This window comes from Vulpes vulpes, chromosome 14 (assembly GCF_048418805.1).
Source record: "Vulpes vulpes isolate BD-2025 chromosome 14, VulVul3, whole genome shotgun sequence".
Taxonomy (NCBI): Eukaryota; Metazoa; Chordata; class Mammalia; order Carnivora; family Canidae; genus Vulpes; species Vulpes vulpes.
In genome coordinates this window covers 110,732,440-110,745,280 of record NC_132793.1, presented here as the reverse complement: position 1 = coordinate 110,745,280, position 12,841 = coordinate 110,732,440, and positions in this window count along the sequence as shown.

Genomic DNA, 12,841 nt, shown 5'->3' with positions numbered 1-12,841 from the left:
TCACCACGGGAGGTACAAATATGGCAGTCACTGGGTGGGCAGGTGCTGGGTGTGTGCTCTCACCCCCATTATACACCCCCATTATATACACCTGCAGGTGAGAAAGAGAAGCGTGAGGCCTCTTGGTACATCTTTCCTTCAACACAAACACACAAAATGAGTTTTATATAATGTAGATGTAGCACAACGTATGGTATCACTAAAACATAGTAAGTAGAATACAGTATATTAAGTATGATACGTAATAAACATAATGAAATAACATATTGTAATACACAACCAAACATATTCACACAGCACAGTAGGATGTGCTCCCTGCTGAAAGGTGGGGGTTCAGCTGACTTGGAGAAAAGTGCCATGACTGTCCTGGAATTTGGAGGTGCCAAGGTTCTCTTCCTTGGTCCTCCTCTCCCCTCTCTTCCTTGCCCTGAATAGTCTAATGGGAATTGCAGCAATCAGAGTAATGAACTGCAGGGTCTGACCAAGGGGAGCAGAGGCAGGGCAACGGGTGTGATGGGAAGCCCCCAGCGCTACATAGGGGACCTTGCATCATGTTCCCACGTGAAGAGGATCTGCTACGTGAGGACAAGAGTTAGGGAGATCATGGCATCTGCTCTTGCCCTCCTCTTCCCCTACCTCTAAGAAACAACCCAAGTCCTAGGGACACACAGCACCCGTTCTACTCTCTCTGATACCTGGGAACAACCCTCCCCTCCCCCAACCTCAACTCAGAGCATCCAGGGCTATAAAGACGTCCTTTCGCTCCTAATCACAATTGATTGTCAATTAGACCCTCATTTGTGCAATCTTTGCCCATCTGCCATATCGGGTTATCTCCAAGCCACCAGCCTCACTTGCTGGGCCCCAGGTGGGCACTGACAGGTGAAATCAGTGCCTGAGATAGGGATGCCTCTGCCTACCCAGTGGACAGGAGACACCCCTTCATTGCTAAGCCTCCACTCACTGTACATCAGCAGGACCAGATGGGGTCTTCGGCAGGCTGGGGGAGGGGCTGCACAAAAGCAGGAAACAAATGGAACAAGTGTAGAAATCTGTAGGAGAGTTTGGTTGTAAAAAGTCTGAGAAGTGATGGGGGGCGGAGGGGAGTAGTGGGTGAGGGCTGTGATTATGCAGAAGAGGAAGGGGAGGTGTTTGGGAGAGGGATTGTGGAATGCTGACCATCCAGCCCTTTCAATCCATGGCCATATGCTCTCCTCAGCATCAACTTTTTGGAATTTTGGAGTGCAAAAGAGCAGGAAGGGTGTCCTGCCACTGCCACTAACTTATGTGTTTAGGGGGCCTCCTTTCTTTTGCACCTGGAGAGCTTTACTGGACAGGGTGGAGGGGCAGCATGTTCTGGAGTCTTCAGGGCATGTGGATGGATAACCTTCACTTTGTATAATGTTTGCTTCATACAAAGCACACCCCACTGCAGACTGCCCAGGGGCCTCCCAACATCGCTGTAAAAGATGCAGGGAAGGGACTGTCACCCCCATCTACAATTAGTTCTGACTCCTTGCATCCATACTGGGTCCTGCTGATGGTATAGTGCTGGCTCTGAACGGGCCAACCTTCTGTGCACCTGTGGGAAGGATACAGGAGGTAGAGGCGGAGAAGGAGAACAGAAGGCTTCTCCTTTTGCTCCCTTTGACTCTTCACCCGCTGGACTCCATGGTGAACTCTTTTGCTCACCCAGAGTTTGGAAAACAAGAAGGGAACTTTCTCTGCTTATTGACTTCTTTATTTATCTTCTTTCAAATATAACTCTTCTGAGGTCTTTTGATTTCTCAAACAAAGGTATCCCACACTCAGAACAACAGAGAAGAAAGGAAATACCGGAGGCTGGCTGCGCCTGCGGACCGCACAGCCGCGGCACCAGGGCCATCCTCGGATCCATGGAGAGCGCCAAAGCACGTCAGCACCACGGACAGCGCACCCAGGCTGCGCCTGCGCCCGCGGTCAGCACCGCGGACAGCGCAACAGCGTCCTGGCGTCTCCGCTCTCCCTGGTTATCACCCCGCTGTGACATCTGCGCCCGTCCTTGGCTGTCTTCCTCATATTCTGGGACACCCCGAAGGAGGAAGACGGCGGCAGATTGTGTGTGGTGTGGCGTCATGGCACAGTGTATGCTATGCCCCAGTTCATTCACCATGGCCAACCAAAAGGCCAGATTTTTACGAGGTTTTCACTGCCTGGATTTGAATGCTTCTGTTTGTAAGCTTCGATGAGAGTTCAAAGATGATAAGCATGTAGCGCTGGGCCTGGTTCCTGGCACGGGGTCAGTCAAATGCAAAGGTGAGGTTTAAATCCTTTCAACTTAAAAACAAAATCCCAAATCATCAAAACGGAGAGTGGCTCTTGGGCTGTGGAATCAGGGGTGCTATGTGCAGAGAGTAGGGCACCCAGCTCCCATGTCAGCACTGGGGAGGAGGCGGCCAGCTTCCTCTCTTGGCCTCGGAGGACATCCTAGCTCCAAAGGGTTTTCTGACCAGAGGGTAGGACAGGGGTGGGGATTACCACCTCACAGATGGGTGAATGGGGGATGAAGAGGATTGATCTCATGCTCAATATCATCCAGCCAGGATGTGGTGGAACTCTGATGTGAATGCTGTGTCCTACTGATGCCAGCATTCTTAATGTGCAAAGCAACAGATAATCAACCACCAGGTGCCAAAGGGAAGGCAGTCCAGGTGGGGTGCCTAGAAGGGTCCTGGCCGCTGCAGGCTCTCCCTCTTCAGAACCCCCTGTTGCCTTTGGTCTTTCAGCTGCTTTGCTCATCCTTCTTACAGGGGCAACAAGGATATCCAGGTTCAATCATACCCAGGATGGCCACCTTCCATCCCTGTGATCCCACAGTCCTGTCAGTACCCAAGGTTTCAAGTGCAGGCATTCTTGCCCTCAGTAATCACCATAGTCGTCTGGGCTTTCTATGGATTTTTTACCCAGGGGAATGTTCTAAGCCCTGCTTGGAGGTGAATGGTCAGAAGACTCCTGGTGTCGGGGCATCTGGGGATGCCCTGAGCACAGAGTGTCAGAGTTTCCTGCTGTTGACTGCCTCCACTTCGCACTGCGTCTGCCACAGCCTAGCCCTCCAGTGTACTCTTCATCATTCTAAGGCACAAATCAGATCACACTCCACATCCAGAAACACCAGAAGGTTCCCATGGTCCAGGGCCAGCATCTGGGCTCTGCAGCCCAGCATCAAGGACTTCCTGACTGGATCCTCTGGGCTGTCCTGCACAGTCCCTACACCTGCACCCTGTACCCAGAGTTCCTGAGCCCGATGGTCAACCTGCTGTGTGCCTACACCTGCAGTTCCTACTTTCAGCCATGCCCTTGGCCATTTGTTCACACAAATCATTCCTACTTACCTTAGTGGCAACAGCACCCAGGAGCCGTCTGATTTTCCCACAGAAAGGTAGGTGCCATCCTGAGTGTCCGTCCAAACCTTGAGCTTCATCCTGTCATGTTTTAACACACCATGCTACATTTATCTGTTCACTTATGGTTCTGGCTCCAGACTGTGGACTCCTGGACATTGTGTGTGTCTCACTTTAGCTCTGTGTCCCCCATCAAAGTAAAAGCAGAATGTAAAATGCAAAAACATGTTTACACTGAAAAGGAACATTGGAAGGCAAAGTGCTGAGGGGGTGGAGCAAGCATTTCAACCCACCCACTCTACTTTCACCCCAGTAGCAGACTGGTCTGACTTCCTGCTCTAGCTCTCTGACTCATCCTATTCTCTGAATAGGGAAATGTCCCTGGCTGGGGAGTCAGGGCCCTGGTCACCTTGGCTCTGTCTTCCACCAACAGGGAGTCTAGCACTGATCAATTTTTCTCCTTGGTGTAGTGGATGCAGATGGTGTCCTGCCCGGAATCCTGCCCAGCACCCTACTCAGATCCTTGCCCAGATCCTTTACCAGACAGCCATCCAGATCCTTGTCCAGATCCCTACCCATACTACTAAGAGCGGAGAGGCTCAAGTTCGCACCCATAAGCTACTCAAGAGAACTGTCCCTGGCTGATGGGAGACTCATTCCCAGAGACACCTGGGGAGGGGGCGCCCCTCCTTGAGGGGTAGATAGCTGTTCAGGATTTATGCTCCAGGGCTCCCTGCAGATCAGGCCAAGGCAGGACTTCACCAGAAGGCATCCTTGCTCCGCCCTGTCCCTACTTTTCCTGCCCAGCCGCTTGGATTTCTCCTACCACAGTGAACTCAGGTCCCTGAATCTGTGCCCGTGACTCTGCCTGGGTCCCACCAGGGGGTGACAGGTTGGGATGGGGTGGAGGTTGACCTAGGAAGTCCCTGTCCAAGAGAGGGATTATCCCCCTGCAGTGCAGAGTGTCTCAGTGCACAGCTTAATTCAGGAGTCAGGATGTGTCTGTGGACATATGGATATTTACAGTGATGCTTCTTGTCCCTCACTCCCCTGCTCCTCCAGCCCCATCCAACTGGAAAAACTCTAATTAAATCAGAAATGTCATAGATTGGATAATTTAACCACAGTTTTTCTTTCCCTTCATCCTCTTACTCAGCCATGGTCTTCTAATGGGGAATGTAGACTTCCCAGCCATTGAAAGTATGCTTTGGCCACATGACCTGCAGTGGGCAGAAGTGACCAGGAGCCAGTTCAGAGCTCAGACCTTAAAAGCATCTGCATTTCTGACCCTTACAGCTTTCCTTCTTCTCTGTGAAGAGAACATGTTCCAGACACTGTGGTTCCCTCAGCTGGGACTAGGAATAAAGTTCTGGAGCCCACCTGATGAGCCCAGTGGGGGGCAGCCAATGGCAGCTGATCATGGGTCACAAACAGGAAATGGGTGATAATGGCCATGGACCCCTGAGAGCTTTGGGGCTGTTTGTTACACATCAGAGTTGTAGCAGAAACCTGGCTGATATAAGTGGGGCACCTTACCGCCCATGGCATCCTAGAGTTAAGAAGATGCAGCCTTAGCAGTACCCACCCATTTGCCTGTTCACATCCCATCTTTCCTGGCTCTCCTGCCTCAGTTTCTGTGACCAGACCCTGTGTGTCCACCAGTTGACCCCTTCACTGCTTACCCATTACACAGTCACAAGACTCTTTCCCAGACATCTCTACAGGCACCTAGTCTCAGGTACCGGTGTTTCCCCCCACTGCACATCCCACAGAGGGCTCATTCCTTCATCCACCAGGCATTCAGCTACTCTCCATGGCACACCTCTGACAGGGCGGACCCTGTGGTGGGCACGGGGGCATAAATGAGAAAGGCAGGCAGGTCTGCCATTAGGGAGGGTGGGCAGTTACACAGTTACCAGGGAGAGTAGGCTGTCCCCAGTGATCCTTCAGTTTCCACCGGAGGTACCCTGAGGGAGGGAGGGCGGTCATGAGGACAGATGGTTAGGTTAGGCATGGAGGGGATGGCCCTTCCCTAGTCAGGAAGAATGGACATGTGGACCGTGTCCTGGGAAGCTGCTCCACCCAGGGAGGAAAAGGGGAGGGGGCACGCGGAGCAGGCGCAGGGTGAGAGGAGGGGCCCCGCCAGGTACACAGAAGGTGTTCAATAAATGCATTCAGTGAAACTGTTCCTGCACTGCTCCGCACATTCTACAGCAGAACTCACTCAGGGTCTGGAGGGCGTGTGCGGGGGCGGGCGTCAGGCCTGGTAATGGACTTAATTGAGGTTAATGCCTCTTGCACAGTTCCCTGATTATTAAATTATTATCACACGCGCGCATCATAATTAGAAGTTTGAGTAACACTCCAAGGGAAACCTTGGAGGAGCGATTCTGGAACATCGCTGTCCTGGGCCCTCTGAGGGGCTGCAGAGAGGTGGGGGCGGGGCCTGTGGGGCTGCGGACTGAGGTGGGGGTGAGCGCGCTCTTGAGGGGCCAGCGGGAATGGAGGAGGGGCGTGTGGGGTGTGCGCGCCCGCGGAGGGGTCGTGTGCCCGGTGTGGGTGCGGCGGGGGTGGGAGGTGAACGCGCGGGACCCCGACCCGAGGACCCTGCCCCCCCACTACCAGGGCCCCTCCCTTGGGGAATCGTTTGTGTGTGCTGAGGGTCCCCTGCGGCCTGCCTGCTGGCAGCTGCTCTCCGACCCCAAGCGAGCCAGGGTCTGGGGATGGGGCCCGCGGTGAGCGCCCCGGCGGGAGGGGCTCCAGGTCGTCCTCTCCCTCTCGGGCCCAGGCTCCCTGCTGACGCCTTTTGGCACGGCCACATTCCGGGGCGCCCTCCCCAAGATCGCTCCTCTGGAACCCCTCGGGGACCTGTCTCTGACCCAGGACACGCAGGTCGAGGATGTGCATGTCTGTTGTCCATGCACACGTGTGGCTCTCCTACGTCCGCTCCGTGCGGGGGTGTCCACGTGCCTGCGCGTGTGTGCCGGGTGTCCACGTGGCCCCGTGCGGGGCGTGTGCCCAGCGTGGCCTGGGGGTCGTCGGGGTGCACGGGCTGGAGCCAGGACCCTCTCCGCGGGTCAGGTCCCTGGAGCCGGCGGCGCAGCGCACTGTGTCGGTCTGGGAGCCTGGCTGCGGGTCGCTGGCCCGTCCTTCCGGGTCCTTCCCCAGCCTCCCCCTGCACGGCTCTGCCCGCCTCCACCTGCACGGCTCCGCGGAGGACCTCGGGAAGACGCGGGGCGCGGGGCGGCGGGGCGGGGAGTGCAGGGTCCCTGGGGACAGGCACCAATCAGCCGCCCCTCCCTCCCCTCGAGAGCGGACTCCCTCCCCCTCGTTCTCTCTCGCTTTCCCCTTCCTCTTCTCTATTTATTTTCCTCTCTGTTGCTGAAACATATTGAAGGGGAGAAAAAGCCAACATTAAGATCCAGTGTGAGCCGCGCGGCGGTTTAACGATTTCAAATGAGCCCCGGCGTGGGTGAGGACCTGACAATCCCCGTCAGGATGGCAGATGACGGCTAAAATTACCCCGGAATCAATATTCTCACCGGGTGTCCCGGGCTGATAAGCGCGGCCAAGACAATGTTGACTATTAAAGTCGACAGCTTGAGATATTACACTATTAGTTATGCTATTTTTAATAATCTATAATATTTGGGCTATAATTAATTAATTATACGGGTCAGATAATATCTAGGGCTGGAATGAGGTCTGAAGGACCTATTACGGTGGTAATGAGAAAGGAGAAATCTAATCTGGGGACAGGTGCTGGGAGGGCCGGCGGCAGGATCCTGACGCTGCTGCCCTCCGTGCTGGCCTCATCCCTGCTGCTGGGCTCCCTCCCAGCCAGGGGTCTTTGGGGTCACGGGCAGTGGGGCTGCTGTAGGGTGGGTCTCTGACCCCAGCTCTGAGTAGCGGAGGGGCGCTACATGTCCCCCTGGGAGGCAGGTACCCCCGTCCCTGGACCCCCACCTGCTTTCCCACCTGTCTCTGCAGTGGGGGCATGGAGCAGAGGGTTCCCCACTTCTCGGTGCCTAGGCCATGGGTGCCAGGGCTCACCTGTGCCCCTCCCCAATGTCTTCTAGCTGATACCCAGACAACAAAATCTGAGCCTGTGGCCTTGGTCAGAGAGGCCTCCACCTGCACCCCCCTTATCCCTGGGCTCACCACACCCCTGTCAGGATGCCTGCCTACTGCTGTGCCCTCAGCCAAGCTCACTGCGGCCCCAGGGCCTCTGCACTGGCCATTCCTTGTCCTGAGGCCAACTTCTCACTGACACTCCTTTCTCCACTCCAGCAGCACCCGCTAAAGGCCCTGGCTCAACTCTACTCCCCAAAGGCTTGCTTTATTTATTTGTTGGTGGAATGGAGGGCTGACAGAGGCGGGTTCTGCGGCTCCTGAGAGTGACCTTCAGTGAACACAGCTGTCCTGTGTATATAACCAGGACAGAAACAGTCGTCTGCAGTGAGCTCTGGTCTCTCCTTCTGGCGCTGCAGGAAGCCTTGCTCTGGGCACTCAGACCGGGGAATGCAGCCCCCTCCCTCCCTGGGGCACTCCACCAGAACCGTGGAATGTGGACTGTGGTTCTCAGGGCTCAGTCCTTGGGGCAGTGGCCCCAGGAGGTGAGTAGGGCTTGGTGCCCAGAAGGGTCCTGGAAGCAGAGTCAGGCTGTGGCTTAGAGATAAGTCTTTCTGCCCAGCAAAGTCTGGGGACCTTGACCCTCTGTGAACTTCCTGACCTCTGCTGAGTTGTCTCCCTCCGTGAGTCTCTGTTCCCAGTCATTTGGCACCTAGACTATGCCCAGGTGGCCCTGTTGCCATCCCCAACTGCTCATTGTCTAGATTGCCCACTGTGCTGGGCACAGGGTCTGAGGGCTCATGGGCCCCAGGAAATTTAGAGATCCTGCCTCCCCTGAGGCAGACAACCCAGGGCATGGTTAGCAGAGAAGCCCAGGCAGCACCAGGCAAAGGCCAACTGAGGGTGAAATGGGCAAGCCCTGGGGTGTAGGCTGCAGGGGTGCGGGTGCCATGTAAGCTCCCTATTTACCTGACCAAGCCCTGCTGTAGGGCCATGGGAAGGATCCTGCTATCTCAGTGTTCTTAGACAATCTGTATCTTTTCTGATGATAAAAATGATTTTTTATGCACTTTTCCATGCTCATGGAGAAGTGCAAGGAAGCCAAAACCTCTGTAATCCCGCTGCACGGCCAGACCTCAGTGTGCACCTTGCCTGTTCCTTTGTCCCATGTTTTTTGCTTTTTAAAGACGTGCACATTGGTGCTGTGTGTGCACTTGGGTTTCTGCTTCTCCCCTCGCCTTGTTGCGTCACGGGTACCTCCCGAGGTTGCGCTCCTCCAGAGCTAATTACCACTCAGCTTCAGGTTACTCTAAACACATTGCTGTGTAGACTCTTATTGAGATTTTCATCCTCTCTTTAGGAGTCCCTGGGCTAGTGGTGAGGCCCTGAGTAAATGACCCCAGCAGCACATCACCTGCTGCCAGCACTTCCACGCACAAGGTGGGCAACTCCTCTCTCGCTGGAGTTTATTGGTGAGGATGCACGTTCGCCTCAGTGAATACCAGTGGCGTGTGCTTTTAATTTTTTATGACCCACTTTTGTCTCTTTTCCATTTGTTCAACTGTTGGTGTTGTTTTTTACTTTTTTTTTTAAAGATAGATAGATTGATTGATTGATTCATGAGAGACACAGAGAGAGAGGCAGAGACACAGGCAGAGGGAGAAGCAGGGAGCCCGATGTGGGACTCGATCCTAGGTCTCCAGGACCTGGCCCTGGGCTGAAGGCGGCACTAAACCGCTGAGCCACCTGGATTGCCCAACTGTTGGTGTTGTAACAGATTTTTTTTTTTTGTAACAGATTTTTAAAAACCCTTTACTGGGGATCCCTGGGTAGCTCAGCGGTTTAGCACCTGCCTTTGGTGGAGGGTGCAATCCTGGAGTCCCGGGATCGAGTCCCGCATCAGGCTCCCTGCATGGAGCCTGCTTCTCCCTCCTCCTGTGTCTCTGCCTCTCTCTCTCTCTCTCTCTCTCTCTCTCTCTATGTCTATGTCTATAATAAATAAATCTTAAAATAAAAACCCTTTATTATAAAATATGTCAAACATACACAAGAATGCAGAGAAGAGACCTGCCACTGGGGCTTAGCAGGCATCCGCACGTGCTGTGACCCCATCTCTCCTCACAGTCACACTTCTCTGTCTGGGGTGTTCTTAGGCCATCTCCACACACCACCTCCCTTCACCTACAAATATTTCAGTGGAGAAAGGAGATGAAAGGCAAACCCCAAACTGTGCAAACAACACGAGTACCCACCTGGAAACCCCGACTGACCAGCACCCATTCCCAGGACCAGCTGGAGAGGTCAGAGGGTACAACCTATAAAAGGCCAAATTCCTACATACTAGCAATCAATAACTTGAAACTAATTTTTTTTTTTTTTACAATATCTCCAGGTTCAGGAAGTTCTTTCCTAATCCTAGTTTTCTGAGTTTTTATCATGAACACATGAGTTTATCAAATGTTTTCTCTGCAGGTACAGAGTGTCCCATGGCTCTGTTCTTATAGTGGTCATGGTGATCGGTGATCTATGCTGAGACACTCTTGCATTCTGGGGATGAATCCCACGTGGTCATGATGTTTTCATTCTTTCTACATGTCTCTGGATTCGACTTGCTAATATATATTTTTTTGACTTGCTAATGTTTGTCTGAAGATTTTGCAAAGATGTTCATGGTTCTGTAGCTTCTTGTCCTATCCTTGTTTCCTGTTGCAATTGGGGGATGCTGCACTCATAAGATGGGAAAGTATTATTTCCTCTATTTTCTTGAAGAGATTATGAAGAGGTTTTTTGGGGGGGTTGTGTTTTTTTTTTATTTGTAACTATTTTGTAGAATTTTTAAAAAGATTTTATTCATTTATTCTTGACACACACACACACACACACACACACACGGAGAGAGAAAGAGAGAGGCAGAGACACAGGCAGAGGGAGAAGCAGGCTCCATGCAGGGAGCCTGATGTGGGACTTGATCACAGGACTCCAGGATCAAGCCCTGGCCTGAAGGCAGGAGCTAAACCACTGAGCCACCCAGGGACCCCCTATTTTGTAGAATTTACCAGTGAAACCATCTGGATTTAGTTTTCTTCTTTGAAAGGTTTTGAACTATGAACTCAACTGCTTTAGTAGATAGAGGGTATTCAGGCTGTTAGCGTTTCGTGGGTGAGTTTTAATAGTTTGTGAATTTCAGGCACTTGGTCCATCCATTGAGATGCTGAGTCTGAATCTGTGTGCGTGGAGCAGACCCAACTCTTCCTTTTCGTGTCTGTGGGTTCCATGGTAATAACCTCTAGTCCTGCTCTTGGTAATTTGTGTCTTCTCTTATGTCTCTGTCAGTCTGGCTGGAGTTTATTAATGTAATAGTCTTTTCCAAAGAATCAGCTCTTACTTCATTGATTTTATCAAAAAATTTTCTGTTTTTAATTTACTGATTTAGCCTTCATCTTTATTTTTTCCTTTCTTCTTTGTTCTGGCTTTCTTCTGCTCTTCTTTTTCTAGTTTACTAAGGAGGAAGCTTGGATTCTTCTTTTCCCATATAGACATTTCCTACTATAAATTTCCCTCTAAGCCCTGCTTTAACTGCACCCCACAAATAATTTTGATACTGAAAACTTTCTTTTCATTTAGTTCAAATGTTTTCCAGTTTCCCCAGAGGTGTTTTCCTGACTTGTGGATTATTTACAAGTGCGTTAATTTCCGAGCTTCTAGGGTTCTCTATATTGATTACTACCTTAATTCCATTGTGGTCAAGCACATACTTTGTGTACGTTGAATCCTTTTAAATCTGTTGGGTTGGCTTTATAACCCAGGATCTGATCTTTCTGGAGAATGTTCCTTGGGCACCTGAAAAGGATGTGTATTCTGCTCCTGTTGGATGGAATGTGCGATAATGCCTTTTAAGACCAACTGGTGGTGGTGCTACTTCTACCCTCGTGCTGGTTAGGGCTTGTTCTGCTGACACAGAGGGAGAACGAGTGAGGTCATAGCCATCATTATGATTTTTTAAAAAAGATTTTATTTATTTATTCATGAGAGACACAGAGAGAAAGAGAGGCATCAACACAGGCAGAGGGAGAAGCAGTCTCCATGCAGGGAGCCCGACATCGGACTCGATCCTGGGTCTCCAGGATCATGCCCTGGGCCGAAGGCGGCACCAAACCGCTAAGCCACCAGGGCTGCCCTATGAATTTGTTATTTCAACTTACAGTCCTATCAGTTTTTGTGAAGGTCTATTGTTTGGTGAATGCACACTTTATGGTTATGTGATGTCTCCATTTACTCCCAGTAATTTTCCTTCATCTGATATTAGCATATATATGCTCATATAGTATATGAGTACAGTGCTTCTTTAAAAAAAAAAGATTTTATTTATTTATTCATGAGAAACGAGAGAGAGACAGAGACAGAGACATAGACAGAGGGAGAAGCAGGCTCCCCACAAGGATCCCGATGTGGGACTCGATCCCAGGACTCCAGGATCATGACTTGGACTGAAGGCAGATGCCCAACCACTGAGCCATGCAGGCCTCCCACTCTTTTGAATAGTATTTCCACAGTTTATCCTTCTGCATCCTTTAACTTTTAATTTACCTGTATAGTTGCATTTAAAGTGAATTTGTGTAGACAGTATGTTGGATTTTTCTCAATCCTGTAACAATCTCTGCCTTTTAATTGGTGGTTTAGACCATTGACACTTAATATAATTATTTGTTTGGATTCGAGTCTAACACTGTACTGTTTTTACCTGTTCATCTCATACCTCTCCTTCTCCTTTCTCTTTCATGCCTTCTCTTCATCCTTCCTTCCTTCCTTCCTTCCTTCCTTCCTTCCTTCCTTCCTTCCTTTTTAGTATCCCACTTCACTGGGTGGGTTGTTTTTTCCCCTATGTCTTCTTGTATAATTATGTTTTTAGCAATTGCTCTGGGGATTACAATATAGACGCTGAGCTTGTCACAGCCTGTTTCAACTGACTATTTTGCCACTTGCAGTGGAATGCAGAAAACTTAGTCCTCAAACCACATTTGTCCTCCCTTTTGTAGTTGAAGTTGTCTTGTTATTACACTTGCATACATTCAAAATCCCCAGACAATGCTATAACTTTTGTTTTCAGCCTCCATATGTATGTTAAAGAAGTATGAAGAAAAACCAGTTTCACATAGAGGTTTATTACTTCTTTTGCTTTGTCCCTAAAGTTTCAAGTTCTCTTCTGGTACCATTTTCATTCTACCTGGAGAACCTCTTTTAGCATTTCTTTTAGGGAAGGTCTGCAAGTGACAAATTCTCTTAGTTTCCCTTCATCAGAGAGTGTCTTTATTTTGCCTTAATTTCTGAAGTATTTTTGCTGGATATAGAATTTTGGGTTGACAGTTTGTTTCTGTCAGTACTTTAAAAAA